Source organism: Mirounga leonina, unplaced genomic scaffold (genome assembly GCF_011800145.1).
Source record: "Mirounga leonina isolate KUSES-001 unplaced genomic scaffold, KU_Mleo_1.0 Mir_165, whole genome shotgun sequence".
NCBI lineage: Eukaryota > Metazoa > Chordata > Mammalia > Carnivora > Phocidae > Mirounga > Mirounga leonina.
The window spans coordinates 80,870,026-80,884,471 of NW_023270415.1; the positions used below are offsets into that span (position 1 = coordinate 80,870,026).

Sequence of the window (14,446 nt, forward strand, 5' to 3'; positions counted from 1 at the left end):
CCTGGGCCGGCCCAGCCCCTCTGCCGCTAGGAGTTCCCCAGAACCCCAACAAGCCTTGGCTTATGTGGATTACATCCGCCAGTATTTACTGCATGACAAATTAAAACGAAGTTTTTAAGAAAGTAACAGGAAAACCGCTACCTATTAAATAAATATCTTTATGAAACAGAGCTGCGTTTTCCCAAACAAAACAGTTCAGCGAGAAGAGCCATAGCGACGGACTCTTGGCGGCTCAAGGGACACGCTGGTTCCCACACCTGCTTCCAGAGTCTGCTGTGATGCGACCCTGGTCCAAGCGAACGACAGAATCGGGTCCCACACAGGGAAGCTGTCTGCGGGGCCCCAGGGACCCCTGGCAGGGACCCAGGGTCTGCAGACTCTGGGGAAAGCACATGGTTTTCCTTACCACGGGTCCCAGGCCTTGATTCCCCACCACCCACCCAGGCCGCCGCTGGACCTCCCTTTGCTTTCTGGATGCTCCCGGGGGAGATGGGCAGCCCGGGGAGGGGCAGAAACAGCTGGTAAGGAGCGAGGAGGCAGGGGTGCCGCCAGCCTGGAGGAGAGCAGGTCTCTGCGCAGAAGTGGGACACCTGCATGCTCACCAGCACCTGGGAACACGTCGGATGTGGAAGACGGAGCCCAGGCCTCATGCGGACACAACGTGGAGGAAGCAGCACCGGGAAGAACAGCATGAAGTGTTAAGTGCAGAGCGGGCACCCAGAGCCCCGGCACGCGCCCACGCTTCCCTGCACGCCTTACACAGGCTCCACGCCGTCCTCACGAAGACCTGGAAGGAGACCCCACTGTTGCCTCACGTGGCAGACGAGGACACTGAGGCACGAGCAGTAAGGCACCCAAGGCCATGCAGCTGGCGGCCGGCAGAGAAGAGCTTGGGATCTGGCAGGGCAGTGCCCGTGATCTCACTGCATGGCCTCTCTGAGAGTGAATCCAGGTCACCTGGCCCCTCGCCACCATCCTCAGAGCCAGGAGGCCCTGCCCCAACACCCAACAGGCCACTGTCGGCGCCCAGAGAACACACAGCGGGCAAGAGGTGCAGAGCTCAGTGGAAGGGTGCTCGGGTGGCGTGGGGGATGCCACCGAGGAAGCCGAAGGAAAGACGAACAGGTGCGGAAGCCAGGACCAACCGTGCCCCCACATCCGAGGGACAGCAATCGTGGGGGCAGAGGCCATCCAGGGAAGGGGATGAGTGACCCAGAACTCGAGGCCACTGAGCAGAGTGCCATGCAGCATGGCCAGAGGGGCCTGCCCTGCGGGGCACGCGGGGCACACGGGCCACAAAGACAAAACCCGAAACCATGGTGGCCCCAAGCGGCACAGAAGGCACTTCCAGGCAGGGATCGGGCCCTTCCCTGTCCTTCCCATCCGGCAGGGATAATGTAGGAAAAGAGGCAGGCACGACCACCTGTGGCAGAAGCAAGGTGAAGGATCCCGGGGCGGGGGGCGGGGGGCGGGGAGGGGGAGGGAGGGAGGCCTGGGGCCGATGCTGTGCTGGGGCCAGGAAGGTAACCAGCTGACGGGGCAACAGAAGGTTCCAGAGAGACTTCCTCGGGGAGAGAGGGAAGACTGTGGCATCTAGACACAACCAGGCTCCAGGGAAACACGGTGAGCAGGAAATGAGGCCGATCCCGGTTCACCTCGAGGTTCAGCCCCAGCAGCAACTGCGCTTAGGAAAGGCCTCATCTACCTGCCCACGGTAGGATGCAGCCCAGAGCAGCACTGGGGAAGGGAGGGACCGTGTGTGTGCATGTGTGTGCATGTGTGTGCATGTGCGTGCATGTACGCTCAAACCTGTATGTGCATGGGTGTTCATGTGTGCTAGAGTGCGCACGTGCGTGTTCCAGCGTGCACGTGTGCTCCAGCATGTACGTATGCTCAAGCGTGCACGTGTTCAAGCATGTGTGTGCGTGTATTCGTGTGTGCTCGAGCACGTGTTTGCATGAATGTTCGTGCCTGTGTGCTCGAGCGGGTGTGTGTGCAAGCACAGGCTTGAAAGCACACGTCCATCAGCTTGCAAGTCGATAAATCATGCCTAACCATTGAAAACCACACAGCAGCATGACGGAGCACATTATCGAGAGCAGAGACCCGCTATCCAGAGATCTGTAGGGTCAGAAGTAGCTAACTCTGGGGAGAGGAAGAAGGGACAACTCTTCTGTCTCAAACAACCTCGTAGGGCTCATTCATTCTCCAAACTTTAGACAGGTATCATCTTAAGATACAAAGCTTCACTTGTAAGATTCCAATCAGATCATCATCCAGAAAGAGAAGTCTGGAAACAAGAGTAGGGTGGACAGGCTGCGGGGGTGTCTGCCTTGAGCGGACGACCCGGGCAGGGACCCAGCACTCTCCTCAGATGTCTGGACGCGGCCCCAGAGTCACCGTGTTGTCCTGGGGGGCTACCAGGAGCCCAGGCAGGCACCCGGGAGGCCTAGGCACACCTCCGCAGATACACCCTGGGGGCCCACAGCGCACTGGGCACTGCATCCAATGTGAACAAGGTGGGCCTGGTCCCGGCCTCGGGGACGTGAACGTTGGTTGGGAGCCAGCCAGAATGTCCTGTGACGAGGGCTCCACCAGGAGGGCGCAGGGACCCGGGGGGCACGGCTAGACCCCAGACTGGGCGGGCCTGGCAGCCCCCCGAGGAAGCAGCCCAGCGGGATCCAAGCCAACTGGGCTTGAAGGGAGAGGCGCAGGGGCGGCTCTGGGAAGATGGGAGCACACAGAGTGCCCGGGCCGACTAGAGGAAGTGACAGAGGCTGGGACTCTCCCAGCCCAAGAGCTCTCCACGCACCCAGTGCAGGCAGGGCAGCAGAAAAGGGGCAGAGGGGCCGCGGGGCAGAAGCAGGCCGGGGGGCCTGCCCTCAGCTGTGTCCCAGCAAGCAAAGGGCAACAAACGGCGGGTCTACCGAGGCAGGAGAGAGAAAAGACCCGCAGCCTGCCACCTCGTCTGACTTATAGTCTCATTTTGCTGTGCCCAGAGCACATATTGCCGGTGTTTGCTCAGCAGACCGGGAGGTGGAGGCTGCCCCAGTACCAGAGCCACAAAGAGGCCCAGCCTTAGGGCCAGAAACACGGAACCCCAGCACCTGCCCTCTGCCCGCTGCTCTGCGCCCGAGCCCCTGGGGGCCTGGAACCCAGCAGTGCCCCCGCCACAGGCAGACGGCGAGGGGCCGCGGGCACACAGCCAGGCCCCCCAGGTGCCCTGTGCCCCAGCCATGCCGGCAGCTTCCTCCACGCTGCTCCTGCTCACCCACCCACAGCTGCACAAAGGCCGTGGCAGCCCCCGTGGCCTGGGTGGGCGGAAGCTGCAGCAGGGCCAGGCCGGAGGGCTGGGTGGATGCTGACGGGCTGCAGGGCCCAGGAACGGCCCGGGACGCCCTCAGAGCTGTGGGACGGAGGCCACGGGAACAAGGTCAGCTCCCTAGGCAGCCTCCCACCAAGCGTCTTCCTTGAGCCAGGCTGCCAGCCTCCTCCGGCCTTGTGGCCCCGGGCTGGCGCTGGGCTCTTCCCCGGCCACCTCCCCTTCCCCACCCCCCAGCAGCCTAAAGGGAGCCATCCGTCCCTGCACTGCCCAAATCCTGCTCTGAGGGCAGCAGAGGAAGCGGACATGCCAGGGAACGCCCCAGCAACGCAGCCCTGCCCCCAGGACAAAGGCCCTAGGCCCAGGAGGAGGGACAGACTGACAGTGGGACGCCTCTGGACCCCGGTCAGGAGGGAGCACCCGGATACAGCTCCAGGCTGGGGTCCAATGACCTGGGCGCCAGGGCCAGGGCTAAGACAGGGCAGGTTCTGCCCCGGACGGGCTCCCAAGCGGGACACAACCCTGCCTGCAGCTTTCGTCCATCAGCCTGGGGCTCTCAGGGGCAGTGAACTCCCGAGACGACGCTGACCTTCCTAGAAGCAGACATGGAACAGTATTTTCTAGACTAGGGTGCCCTAGAACAGGCCCTGCTCCCCTCCAGCTGAAGGGGACCCCAAAGATGGAAAACAGGTCCTTCCCAGGTGGGGTCCGTTTCCACATCTGTAACACGGGCACTGCCCAGCCCTCGGGGGATCAGAGGGTCTTCATTCAGTGGACCTGACCTGCACTGTGAAGGGGACACAGCAAAATGAGCATCACACTGGGCCATCTGCCCTCGGGGGCCTCGTGCTCCAGCTGGGGACAGACGAGGAGGGATGACGCACCATCATGGGGACCTCCATCCCGAGCGCCCTGCCTCAGTCCCACCCAGACCTCGTCCTGCCGGCAGCCCTGGGGACCTGGCCCTCAGGCCTGTGCTCTGGCCTGGGGTGCTGTCCTTCACCCGAGTCCCCCCTCCTCTCTGCCCCGCACCAGCCCCGGGGCTCACCCTGCTCTCCCTCCCCTGCCCTTCCTCCCCAGCCCTGCACAGCCACAACCCTGCTTAATCCGGCTTTCGAGGTAAGACCTCACGGGGTCCCCACCCACCCTCCATCCCGTCCTCCTCTGGCCACGCTGCCAGGCCACAGCCCCGATCACGGGGTTATTCTGCTGCTCTGCAGCTCCCTGTCCTTTCTGTCTCCACCCCCTGAACCAGAGCAAGCCGAGCAGGTTCGGAGCAGTGTGACATGACGCAGGCCATACCCAGAAAAGTGCGTGACACACAGAGCAGCAAACAGGCCCTGGCGCTCCTCGACACCCTCCGTGTGCGGAGCGTCGGCGGGGGGAGGCGGGCTCGGAAAAGAGCACGGCGCTCCAGAAGGAAAGCTGGCTGTCCCCCCACCACCACCACCCGGATCCCCCTGCTGAGAACCACCATCCGCTCACCTGGTCACACGCGAGGTCCCACCGAGGAAACCCGCGGAGAGGACACCTGCAGCCCGCACCACCCTGCATGCTGCTCCACCTGGGGCCCAGCTGCCAAGCCCAGGAGGCCCAGGCTGTGTTGCTTAGAGACCACGGCGCTGCCCCCAGGGAGGGCAAGGCTGGAGCCAACAGAGATGCCCGGTCCCACCCACACTGCTCCAGGTGGATGCTAAGCCGCCCAGGCTGCCTGATGATCGGAGGGCCAGGCGGACACCATGAGTCAGCCCCTGCAAGAGCCGTCAGGGGGGACTGTCGCCATCTGGACCCACTCTTCCCTCCACGGGCTGCTGCCCACGGGCCCACCAACATGCTTCAGCCACACCAACGTGCCCGCATGGGTGCTCGAAAGCCAAACCAGCCCAGAGACCCTGGATGAAGGCCTCGACATCGCAAGACCAGGCTACCCAACAGATCCGGCACCAAGTCCGCTCACACCTGGCAGCAAGACGGGACTGTCACGTGGAAGACGTCTGGGACGTGTGTGTGGTCGCGGGGGCCTCGGAGGAGGACAGACGGCGGTCGTGGGTTCATGGGAGCAGTGGAGTCACCTGTGCCGGGGACTCCCGGATCTAATCAAACCCCGATTTTTAAGATGAGAAAACTGAACTCACAGAGAGAAAGTGACTTCTTCCAAATCACAGACACAGGCAGGATCTAGGAGCAGACCCGCCAACCCACCGTCGCGGCAGCTGCTCCCGCCCACCCTTCCCCGGCGCAATCTCGGCAGCAGGCACCAGTCTCAGGTCCACCTCACGCGGGTCCCCCTGCCGGACCACGAGCCCCTCCCCCGCCCCGGCATCACCTCTGCCCGGCGGGAGCTTGGAGTCGCCTGTGTGAATTCCGTTCTCACAGTCCAGACACGGACATGTGCATGCACACAGCACTGCGCACACGGCTGTGTGTGTGTGACGTTCATGACTGCCCAGCTTTGCCCCCACACAGCCGCTCACAAGCTCTGCCCCGTGAATACGAACACGACCCTTAGACGAGTGTCGCATCTGCGGGACTTTCCCAACTGTGATCGCCACACCGTGCACGTGTAAGACACCATGTAGCCAAGGACGAGGGAGGATCGCAGCTGCGGCTCACGGTCAAGCCGTCCAGAAGGAAACGTGTGTGTGCACGCACACGTGGACACACGGAAGGAAGAGCCACTGCGGGGAAGGGTGCTGTGGTGCACGCAGGATGTCTGTTAATCTGGTGACTCTTCTTTAAATCTAGAATTATCACGTCCAAAAATATTAAGTTAAAAATAAAATTAAAACTCACTGGAGATTTTTTTAAATCCTAGAAGTAAATCTGTACGAAAGGTACAGGATCTGTATACCAAGAACTGAAAGCATCACGAACAGAAAGTGAGGTGCACGGAAGTGAGCGAAGATGCCCCGTGTCTGTGGTCGGGCGCTCGAGACTGCGGGGATGTGGGCTCCGGCGTTGGCACGGACATGTTTTATGTGCTTCCTAAAACCAAGAAGTCCCTCCCATTTTAAACAGAATCTATTAAACGCTCTTAGAGAAAAAAAGAAAAAAGAAAAAACTAAAATTAAGAAATTTCTAAAAAAAAACCCGAACAGTGAAAACACTGCATAAGAACATCAATAAGATACATTTAAAGCAGTGATCAGAGGAACTTCATAACACTAAACGTTTCGTGACAAAAGGTGAAAGCAAACTGATTCCTCAGCTGAAAGGTTTAGGGGCACATAGCCCCATCTTCTGAGAGCTGCTTACCGAACGCCCGCCGAGCGCAGAGGGCGGCGCGCCGGGAACGATGACTGCTTGTGTGGCCGTCGCCTGCGTGCCCTCGGTTGGGAGCGGCCGCAGCCGCACCGTCTGTGACCACAGCCCCTGTGAGCCCAAAGCAGCTCTCACGCTGGGGAGGCCACGCCAAAGCGACCGTGCGGGAACACAGCCATCTCTGAGACCCGCCTCATCCCCGGATCCCCCCTCCCGCGAGCTCAGTTTCATTTCCTGTCATTCACAGCCCAAGATACTCTAATTAATACACCTATGCTTAAAAAAGCCGTTTAAGAAAAACAATATAATAAACCAAAGGTAACCGAACAAAAGAAACAATATAAATAAAAGAGTATTAATGAGGTGGAAGATAGAAAAACAGCAGACCTAATAAAGCAAGATCTCGTTTTCTAAAATAATACTAACGAAGGAGACAGCCGGTAGCTAACGCACTCAGGAAAAGAGGGAGGAAGCACGCCTGTGCAACATGGAAAATTCAAAGGGAAGAATCATCCCTGAACCAGAACAAAGGTTGAGGGAGCCTAAGGCCCCACTTGCAAATCTCTATGCAAATCAGTTGTAAAACCCCGTTGAAAGGGGCTATATCTTAGGAAGTGAAGTTTACCGAAAAGTGACCCATCAGAGGCAGCCTGAACAGACGAGTTTGGAGAGAAGAAATAGAAGCAGTTATCGTAAAGCCACCCACAACGACACCAGGGCCAGACGGCTGTGCGGGGGATCCCGCCACATTTCCAATGCTCCGTCAATTATTCCAGGGGGCTGACGATGAGGGGAGGCTTCCTGATGCTTTTTAATGAAGCGTGTAGAAAATCGGTCCCAAAACCTGATAAACACAGTCCAAACACAAATGGCGAACCACTTTTGCCCTGATGCAAAAGCACCAAATAGAATCCCAAAGAACAAAATTCAGAACCCCAGTTGCTTATTTTCCCAGGAATGCAAAGCATATTCAACATGAGGAAATCCACTAGCCAAACAGACCAGACCACCTAACGGACCAAAGGGAAAGGCTTACGAGCTCCCCACAGACGCCAACCACATTCCTGACGCAAGCACTGGAGAACGTTCTGGAAATGACGAAGTAAATACCCGTTAGCAAAAAGGTCCGGGGGGGCATGGGCACCTCCACACCCGGCACCACCCAACTCCACTCCGGGGGCACCGGCCAGGGCAGCTGGACAGCAGGGGTCATCACGAGACGACAGACAGCTGGAAGCGACGGTCCCTCTTTGTCACGGGCACAACGGCACACTCGCCAAACCCGAGTCGCGAGTTCGAGTGTGGGCAAAGAAGCTCACGTACAGAGAGCAGCAGCCTCTGCGCACGCACACGCCCAGCAAGACGCCGGGCCGGCAGAGAAACCCCGTCTGCGACGGCAACAACGAAGTCTGAGCACCTGGGAACACATTTCCACGCACGTGAACGGACACAGGAAGCATCGCTCACGGGAAACTTCAGAATGCTCCAGGGAAGAAAGGCAGATCTGCCCCCACGGAAAGACATGCCTGGCTCTCGGACAGGACCACCCAACCTCATGAAGACGTCCATTCTCCACCCTGACCAAAACACCAACAAGCCTCCTTCCAGAGCTCAGCAGCCTGACGGGGAGTTCCCACGGGAAAGCCACAGGACAAACGATATCCTGGACAAGAGCAAACAGACCCCCTGGAAGGACCCCTCTCCCCAGACCTGCGATGTCCCAGAGAAGGAAGCGCTGGTGCAGGCTGCGACACCATGGGTCCAGAGCACAGCCCACTGACCAAAGGGATCCCACACAGAAACTACACATATGTGAGTCCACCTTGCAGGACTGCCCAGAAGAAGCAAATCCATGTGAACAGAAAGCACACAGGTGCTTGCCAGAGGCTGGGGGCAGAGGGGTCTGCAGTCGGACCGCTCAGGGGGAGACAGACCGCTCGGGGGGGTGTGGTTTCTTTCAGGCTGACAGAAATCTTCTGGAATTAGAGAGTGATGGTGGACACACAACTGTGAACAGACCAAAAACCGCCGAACTGTCCATTTCCAAAGGGCGAACTTCAGGGCATGGAAAGTCTACCTCAGTAAACGCCAGAAAACTTCTATAACTAAAACTCTGTGCGTGAAAACATAAACCAGTGGAATGAGAAAGTCTGAAAACAGACCCCAGGATGTAATAAATGGGGCAACTCAAATCAAAGCAGGCTCGTCTAACAAGCGGTGCTGGGACATCTGGTCAGCCGTGGCGGATGACAAAGGGGTCCAGGCCCACCACAATAAAAGAACATGTTCCAAATGGATCATGGCTTCTCGGTCCAAGATCAAAGGGTCTGAGGAAATTAAAAGTTGGGCTCCTGTAACCGTGTGCAGGGAAGCCTCCTAGGCAGGATGCAACATCCCAACGCTGCAAAAGGAAAGACCACCCACGTGACGGACACCCGACCCTCTCCTCATCCGGGCCTCTGAGAGCAGGCGCTGCCCATGGCCCAGCCCCCCAGGGATGCTCGGGGACCACACGGGCTCCCTGCAAAGGCCTCAGAACGTCCTCTAACTGGAGTAAGTACTCCAGCCACTTCCCCGCTCTCTGCTGTCACAGGGACACTCGCCAAGGCTAGTCAGCTTGTCTTGTGGGCTTGTCGGGGCTCAGCCCCCACCCCTGCATCTGGTTTCTCCCTGCTCTTCTCCCCTCCTCTGCTCCTTCAGGCCGCCTGGCCACTCGGACTCCCACCTTCTTCCTGACATTTCCCTCCTTCCCCTGGCCACGGCACCATGGGGAGAAAAGAGAGGGGAGGGCAGGCCCCCAGGACTGGCTCCCTGGGAGGAGCATGTTCTGGTCTTTGAAGTGGCCGCAAGGCCCAGACCCAGCCGGGACCACGGGGGCTGCTCGGGCCGCCACAGCCCCCGTCACAGGGCAGCACCCCGACTTAAGGGCCCTGGGAGCCCAACGCCCGGCCCGGCCAGGCTTCACACAAATAGGAGGTGGGGCAAACACCCCACCCAGGAGGGAGGCAGGGGGATTGCAGTGACAACCTGGACTCCCCCCAAAACCCCACCCGACCCCCAACTGGCCCAAGACACCAGGACAGCGTGAAGACAAGCCAGTCACCGCCGCCCTCCAGGAGGAGACCAGGGCGGGCTTCAGAGCTCCTGCCAGGGCTGTCCTTCAGCCACGGGCCCCCAGGACCTGCTGCAGGAGCCCGGGCTGGTGACAGGCGGGAACTTTGACAGCAGGAGACCCCGAGACCACCACGCAGCAGAGGAGTGCTGGCCCGGGTGCACTGCGAGGTCGCCACACCACCAGCCCCTTCTGCCGGCCAGGCAAGGGGAGGTGCGGTGAGGCCGAGGAGGGCAGGGCCAGAGGCGGGGCCGAGGAGGGCGGGGCGGGGTCGAGGTGGTCGGCCGAGGAGGGTGGGGCCGAGGGGGGGAGGGGGCCAAGGAGGGCAGGGCCAGAGGCGGGGCCGAGGAGGGTGGGGATGGGGAGGGCGGGGCGGGGTCGAGGTGGGCGGGCCGAGGAGGGTGTGGGGGGCCCCCCAGATGTGTTGGAGTGAGAAGGGCGGGGCCCGGGTGGGGTCAGGTGGGCGGGGCTTGGGAGGGGGAGCCAGGTCGGAGTCAAGATGGGGGGCCGAGAAGGGTGGGGCTGAGGAGGGCGGGGCTGAGGAGGGCATGGGCGGGGCAGAGGGGGCATGGGCGGGGCTGAGGAGGGCATGGGCGGGGCAGAGGGGGCAGGGGCGGGGCAGGGGGGCAGGGGCGGGGCCAGGGCGGAGTCGGGGTGGGCAGGGCCAAGGACCCCGCCCGGGCCCCACCGGCCGGGCCTTCAGAGATGGACAACCCAGGCTGAGCCCAGGGCCCTTGGAGCCCAGCGGGCACTGTGACCCCAGCAGGCGCTGTGACCCCAGCAGGCAGAGACAGATGACAGGGAGGAAGGGAGGAGTTAGCACACAGGCAGCAGAATGAAACCCGGTAAGATGAAACACCAGACAGAGCCAATCTAGTCTGCAGTGAACGCCGCTGAGTGCAGCAAAGGAGGGGTTTTAGCTCCAAATCCAGGGAAATGTTAAAAGACTACTACCGCCCATTCACCTGGGACGCGGCTTCTAAGCACATCACTTCAGAAGTGGGAAATCCATGACCCGCAGGTCCCTCAAGAATGCTTTCAAATGAAAACACTATGAAATGGGAAAGATGCACGGGTGGGGCAGGGGGAGGCCAGATGGCAAGGGGAACCAGTCAGGGCCTCAGCACCCTGCCCTCGGGGGGGCTGGGAAGGTGTCTGTTGCTCACAACCACCACCCGATTGTAGCCCACAAATCCACGCCAGACAGAACATGCAGGACAGACACCAGGCAGGTGCCCCAACACCCGGGAGCTCCTGGCCCCCTTCCCCCAGGGAGGCAGCAGCCCGGGTGGAAAGACAAGGCCCGGATTCGGGAACACCAAGCCTCCACGGCTCTGTACTGTGTGGCCCCCACCAGAGTGGCGCTGTCAGCGGACAACACGCCCAGGGCCACCATGCACCAGGCCCTGTTCCACATGCTGCAATACACCTCTTGGGGCTCCTGGGCACCCACAGTGGACTCCACATCCAGGGGCCCCGGGAGGACACAGGCGGTCTCCCAGCTGCTGAACTGGAGGGACCTGGAAGGGAGGAGGAAGGGACGCCCCCCCAACGGGAGGCTTGTGACCTGCTCCCCTTTATAGGACAGGGTGTTAGGAGACTGCAGGTGCCACCAAGTCAGAGTCCCCAGTCTGCCTCTGACCAGCCCTGGAGCCACCACAGAGCCACTCCTCCCCCAGTGGGGCACACTCGGTCTCCAGCAGGGCCGCCCAAGAGTGAGTGGGAGAGAGATCAGGGCGTGCTCACCGCTGGGGCCACAAGGAACTCCTGTTCTCCTGCACAGGGAGCCCTGAGAACCCCAAGGCTGGCCCTGGAGAAAGTACAGGGTGAAGGGACAAGTCAAGGACTAGGGGGCCTGCCAGACGCAGGGACCCCCAGGGCCACAGCCATGGGGCCAACGAGCTTCCGGTGCAAACGGAGACTGTACAAACCCACCCCCGACAACCACGGCAGAAAGCCCACCTCCCTTTGGGAAGCAGCAGCTTTGGGTCGCCCTGTCAGGACCTGGGCTGGGCAGGAGTGCAGCCGAAGACGGGGGTCAAGGAGAAGTGCACTTCAGTGAGTTCACCACGCAGCCACTGCAGGGGTCTGGCCCAAGCCACAGGCCCTCAGCAAGGACCTGGTGCATGGAGGGGGGAGGGAGACTCACTGAGCTCACACAGGCACCAAGGAAGGAGCCTGTCCTCCCAGAACCTGACCCTGTCCCACCCGCGGCCTTCCAGGACCCAGTGCTCAGACAGACCTATGAGCCGCTGAAAAAACACCATGCCAGTTCCTCAGCTCACCATCTAAACAAAAACAATCCAGATGGACTAAAGGGCTGAAGACTTTAAAAATAAATTAGAAATAAAACAGTAAAGCAACCCGAAAGAAAACATCTCCCAAATACAAAAGCAATGTTACACATAAACACACAAGGAAATACATTTGGCAGCATATTAAATTAAAAAAAAAAAAAACTTCTGTAAATGAAAATGCAACAGCAGAATTAGAAGACAACCAACACCATAGAAACAATCACCACAAACAGGACAAAGACTGCTATCGTCTGTATACAAAGCACTTCCACAAACTGATGTCTAACCACGTTCAAAGGTAACGTAAATAAGCAAGGACGATGCAGATACTGCAAGGAAGAAATGTGCACAGCCTGCCCGCACGAGAAACGCCCCGTGAGCAACCACAGGGGGCGCCCCGTGCGCAGCGGGGGATGCGGGGCAGCGCTCCCAGCACCAAGCTGCACACGCCCACTGCAGATGGCTGGCAGCAGGACCGCACCCCGCACCCTGCTTGTGCTCCAGCCAGTCAGACAGGAAATACTCAGAAACATTACAAAATATAAAACAAAGGCCAGAAACAACCGAAGTAACTGATGATGAAGAATTACATGTATCACATTAGGTACCTAAGGCAGAATATTACATCATGACTTTTAATAGCGTTAAAAGTATATGTTTAGCTGCGGGAGAAATACTCAGAAACAACATTAAAGAGAACAATGAGGCCGGAAGTGCTCCCATCAGAGAGTCACCCCGAGGCGCGGGCAGAGTGCAGGTCCCGCCTGCAGGAGCCGCCACCAGGGAGACCTACTGCGCGGCTTTGCGTAAAGACACCCCCGCACCCGGTCATCACCTCCCAACATGAAAACAGCCCAAACACGCCCCAACAGGAGAAGGGACAAACCCCGGCCCGTCCATGCCCCGAAGGGCCGCTGGGCCTGCAGCGACACACACAGGGACATCGTGTCATGCACAGGAAGCCGGACCACAAAGAGTTCGCATTGTATGACACCACACAGATGAAATCCTAGAACAGGCTACACTCACATCTGGTGCTGGGATTCAGAAGGGGGTGCAGTGGCTGGAAGGGGCACCGGGGACCTCCTGGGGGACCCGATGTTCAATGTGGGTGGCGGTGGCGGTTTCCCGGGTGAACACGGCCACCAAAAGTCACCAAACTGAACCCGTGAGGTCTGTGCATGCCGGGGCACCTTAGCTCCATCACACTCAAAACTCTGCCCATGTGCAGACAAAAGACTGGAGGGAACAGATTAACCTGCTGAGTGTCACCCTGGGAGACACCCCGAGACCAGCCGTGAATGCCGCTCAGACAGATGAGCCACCACGGAGGGCCACGCGCAGCTGATTCCATTTGCACAAAATGTCCAGAACAGACGCATCTACGCGGACAGGGCACAAAGTAGGGGCTGCCAGGTGGATAAGAGGTAGGAGTAGGGGGAGACTGCTGCGGGCCGGGGTTCTAGCCGAGTGATGAAGATGTCCCGGAGCCACCGCGAGGTGACAGCTGCACAAGGCTGAGTGCGCCAACACTGACCCGTACACGGTAACTGGGTGGCCTGCAGGGTGCATAAAGGACACGCCAAAGCGGTCACAAAACCGCTCCAAGCACTGTGGCTGACGGGCAGAGCAGAGGAGGCCATGGGCGGGTGAACTGCACTCAGGACCCAGCACCCGGGAGTGTGAGCCCCCGGGCTTCCCAAGTTCTCTGCCAGGGACACGTCACTTCTAATAATCAAGAGAAATAAACCGGATACCTCACTTCACCAAGCAAACACGGGCTGTGCACGAGGGTGCGATGATCGGGAAGACGGGACAGACTCGCGGGGTGGGGGTGGCAGTGCATGCAGGCCGGCAGGCAGCACTCTCCGGGCCAGCGTGTTGCCCGCCTCAGTCACCCATGTGTCCCCCGGGCTGGAGCGGCAGGCACGCAGCAAGCGCTCAGGGACATCTGCGGCCGGCGGGCCCTTGGCACTCCAACACTGCACCCAGCCCCACTTGTGCCCTGGGAGCTGCCCCGTGTCCGCACGGGTGACAGACACATCCGGTCCCTGCTCCTGCCCCACAAGCCTCTGCAAGTGGGCCCACCCCACCTTGTTCAGCTCTGCTTCTTGGGAGAGAAGACTAAAGCGCCAACCCAGCTCACTGGGACACGTCACCCCAGCCAGCCACAGCCTGGCCCAGGAGGCGTCCCGGCTGACCCCGGAGTCAGTCACCACTTGAGCCTGGCTGGGGCACACGGTGAGCCCTAACCCCGCGTTTCCTAATTCGGTTCTCAGGGATAGACCAGTGCGCCACAGGCCCGTTCAACCCTGAATGCCCTTGTCCCCCAAGGGCCTCTCGACACCCCCAGGGCACTGTGGCCAGATGGAAGAGGGGCCACAGACAAAGGGAAGCAACACCAAGGTCAGCAGCAGGGCGCCCCACCCCGGGGTCCCCACAGGCGTCAGCAGC

The 14,446-nt window shown here is 60.0% G+C and overlaps 1 protein-coding gene across 13 annotated transcripts in view; it reads right to left on the minus strand.

Annotated features, from left to right (window-relative positions):
* TSNARE1 (t-SNARE domain containing 1) overlaps positions 1-14,446 on the minus strand; it is a 163,606-nt gene that overhangs the window by 127,428 nt on the left and 21,732 nt on the right. The window contains exon 1 of one of the 13 annotated variants that reach the window (XM_035012031.1): positions 609-787. The exons of 11 other annotated variants lie outside the window; for them this stretch is intronic. The gene's annotated coding sequence lies outside the window, so the exon portion shown is untranslated. Of the gene's footprint in view, positions 1-602; positions 788-14,446 lie in introns of those variants that run through there. One more of the 13 variants, XM_035012030.1, reaches the window with a different exon arrangement.